This window comes from Leopardus geoffroyi, chromosome A2, assembly GCF_018350155.1.
Source record: "Leopardus geoffroyi isolate Oge1 chromosome A2, O.geoffroyi_Oge1_pat1.0, whole genome shotgun sequence".
Taxonomy (NCBI): domain Eukaryota; kingdom Metazoa; phylum Chordata; class Mammalia; order Carnivora; family Felidae; genus Leopardus; species Leopardus geoffroyi.
In genome coordinates, this window is record NC_059331.1 from 31374887 (window position 1) to 31378969 (window position 4083).

Genomic DNA, 4083 nt, shown 5'->3' on the forward strand with positions numbered 1-4083 from the left:
AGACCGCGAGATCGTGACCTGGCTGAAGTCGGACGCTTAACCGACTGCGCCACCCAGGCGCCCCATGTGAAATTTAAAGATAGTCACATGTATAGACAGTGTGGTAGTAGACAGTCCAAGAGTTTCCAAACCAAAGCCTATGCTTATCTGTGCATATATAAACTTCAGCCTAAATTGCCCAGGCTATTTTTTTTTTAATCGCCTGAAGTATTATTTTTTCAGTTTATTTATTTATTTTGAGAGGGAGATTGTATTTTGAGAGAGAGAGAGTGCAGGAGGGATAGGAAGAGAGGGAATGAGAGAGAATCCCAAGCAGGCTCCACGTTGTCAGCACAGACCCCAACGTGGGGCTCAAACTCACAAACCGTGAGATCATGACCTGAGCCGAAACCAAGAGTCAGATGCTTAATCAACTTAGCCACCCAGGTGCCCTAATTATTTTAAATACAACAAATAATGGGGCACCTGGGTGGCTTAGTCAGTTAAGTGTTCAGCTTAGGCTTAGGTCATGATCTCGTGGTTCATGAGTTTGAGTCCCATGTCGGGCTCTGTGCTGACAGCTCAGAGCCTGAGCCTGCTTTAGATTCTGTGTCTCCCTCTCTCTCTTTCTGCTCCTCCCCAGCTCATGGTCTGTCTCTCAAAAATGAATAAACATTAAAAAAATTATTAAAAAATACATAAATACAGCAAATATTTACTTAAAGCTAACTCTGCTCCAGTTCTAAGTGTTTTATAAATATTAACTCAGATAATAATTACAACAATCGTATAAGGTAGATAGCAATACAGGGGTGCCTGGGTGGCTCAGTCGGTGAAGCATCAGATTTTGGCACAGGTCATGATCTCACATTTGTGAGTTCAAGCCCTATGACAGCTCAGAGTCTGGAGCCTGTTTCAGATTCTGTGTATCCCTGTCTCTCTGCCCCTCCCCTGCTCATGCTCTGTCCCTCTCTCTCAAAAATAAATAAACAAAAAACAAAACAAAAAAAAAAGGTAGATGGCAATACTATCCTTATTTTAAGGATTGCCCTGGGAGGTTAAATAATTTGCTTAGATAAGTGGAAGAGACAGGTTTCAAACCCAGGAAGGTCTGGCTCTTGAGTCCTTAATCTTAATTACTATGCTGAATACTAATTGTACTGTCTCAAATGATAGCCACTAGGTATATGTGACTGTTTAGTTAAAATTAAATAAAAGTTCACTTCCTCAGTTGCACTAGCTACATTTCAAGTTGATTGCTAATGACATGTGGTTCATGGCTGTTGTATTAGGCAGCACATAAAGAAAGAAAATTTCCATTTTTGCAGAAAGTTCTATTGAACAGTGCTGTTCTAGAGTACCATTGTCAGAATGCACCAATATTAGTTTTGAGTTTTGCCTTTTGTGTGTTAGGTTCGTATTCATTTTATTCCTATTATGTACTGGGCAATTTCTAGGTTTGGGGACTAAAAGACGTAGTCCTGTTTTGTGAACCTTATAGTTTAGTAGAGGGGATAGACATTAAACCATGGCTCTGCAGAGCACTGAGGTAAGGATAAGTTTTTGAATGAATGGCAATGGGACAAGTAGATGTTCATAGGGGAAAAAAGAAAATTGATCCCTATCTCACACCATATACAAAATTAATTCCTGTTGGGTTCTAGATCTGTGTGGAAAAGGTAAAACCTTAAAACCTCTGGAGGACAATAAAAATTATTTCAGTATAGAGAAAGACTTCTTAGGAACAAGTATCACTGACCATGAAAGAAAAAAATGGATATATTTGGTTATAGCAAGAATTGCTGGTCAGCGAAAGACATTAAATCGAAGGTTGTCAACTGGCTGTGAAGAGTTCTGTTTAGTTCTCAGAATGATCGCAACAATGTATGTGAATTAATTGGTCACACTGAAAAATGAGACTATTGCCAAAAAAAAATCAGGATTTTAAGCCTTCTTTTGAAAAATGGGATTTGGGAGCATTAGGCCCACAGTTTCTCATGATTGACAGCAGGAGATGTGCAGAGGCTGGCCCCTTGGCAGGAGGCGCATTCTCTCCAGTTTACCACCAGCTGCAACTGGTTCTGTTTTACACAACCTGCCTGGACCATCTAGGCATTTGACATTAGAATAGTGGTATTCAACAAACACAGATATAACTTAGCAATTACCACGTGTGCTGAGTGTTCAGTAGGAAAAAGTACTGGGTTTTATGGGAGAGAAAAAAGAGGAGTCCAACTATATAGATGGACTGGGGAGGGTCCAGCAAGTGACATGCGAGCCTGGGCAAGTTGGCTGGGCAGAGTGGTGGGTCAGCAGACTCATCTGTAAACTCAGACACAGGGTAGGTCCCAGATGTGATTCCTCCTCCCACTGTGTGTAGGTCTAACAATAATTCCAAATACTCGTTACTAAGCACAAGGGGAAGGAAGAGTGACCCCAGTAAGACCAAAAGGAGCCTTTTAGCCAGGAGCCATGACCTAGGAATGATTTCCAATAGCAACACTATTAGGGCAGGTACTTAGAACCAGCAAGCCAGGGACGATAGGAAAATATCAGGCATGGGGTGAAAAGAACCCAGAGCTTTCTTTTTATGTTTGGAGACACGTCTGCCACGAAAATAAGGAAACCTGCAGAAAAGAGACCAAATTAACAACTGGATCCAGTGCTAATGAGCTTTCTGGGGCACTGGTCCTCAGCACCCCCCACTCTCACTGTGCTCAGCAGCTGCAGAGGCAATGATTTCTTCTTCCCCTTACGAATGACCTGCTTTTCCTGACACTGTATATTCTTTCAGAACCAGACAATCTCATTTCTCTGCACCCTATAGATCTCTTCAAAGAGAGCTCTGGGCACAAAGGAGATACATGGGGCGTGGAGAATAATATGAATACTGTCTCCAACCCAATGTTGTTATGTGGCAAATGTTCAGTTTATAAGAGAATGTCCCAAGGGTGAGAATTCTTAGTTAAGCACTGTCACAGAAATAATGTTGGTACTTCTGAAGCTGAAGTGGTTTTTTTGCATTTTTTTGATAGGTTCCGTACTCATCAAAAAAGAGATCCCACTTTCCAGCACTCAAAAAAAAGAAACATAGCGTGGAAAACATCCTCCGAAAATCAGATTTGACAGTGGGAAAGCTTCAAATGCAGGTAGTGGACAAAGGCTTTTGCTTTGTGTTTTTCAGAAGCATCACAGAGGGCCCAGTTGAACTGAACACGCAGCCCTGCTAGACAGCATGGCTGTGGGATGGAGTTAATGATTAGCATGAAGAAATAATGTTAGTGGGGGGCATTCTGAGGGTGGCTGAAGGATTGCTAAGGGCAGCTCGGATGATGCTGTGCGCCTAATAAATATTGAGTGAATTCAATTAGAATGAAGGCATGCACACAGCCTTTTTTTGAGCAGAAATGAGATCGTCTTTACTGCTGGGTGGTAAATGCATGTTTTCAAGCTCTGTTTGCCATGACTTGAATTAGAATAATACTTTGGGATTTACAAAACGTCCACCAAGTCCTGAACTTGTCTCTCAGGAAAAACAACCGCCCCTTTGGTTTCTACAAGGTTTTCCAACACGCGGCTACATTTCTTTGTATCTGTCATAGGTGGATGACCTGATAGAAACAGTGACAGATAAATCCATGAAGTTATTGGCCCAAAGACGTGCGGAGCTTCAACAGTGTGAGTTTCTAGGGGATGAAATTCTTCAGTCTTCGAAGCAGTTCCAGAGGATATCCAAGAGAACCATGAGGAAGTATAAACTGAAAAATGTATGTTTCCCATGTACCCGCTGCTGCTTCTGATTTTGTCCCTGATTGCACAGAACTTACCTTTATGGGAATTCTTATCTTTTGGTACATAATCCTGAATAAATCTCTCTAGTGAATTAATCAACTGGGGAGAAGGACATTTCTTAGAATATTCTGCCCAACAGTCCTTCAAAAAAATTCTTTTTCGAAAAACTGATTTTTAATTCTGAGTCAACGTAAGCAAGTTTTTGCTTCATAATTCTTCCTAATATTGGAAAATAGAAACATTTATCAGGGCATAGGAGGTCCGCAAAGAAATTTCTCCCATGATTTGCCAGATGAAATTAGAGGAAGCCAG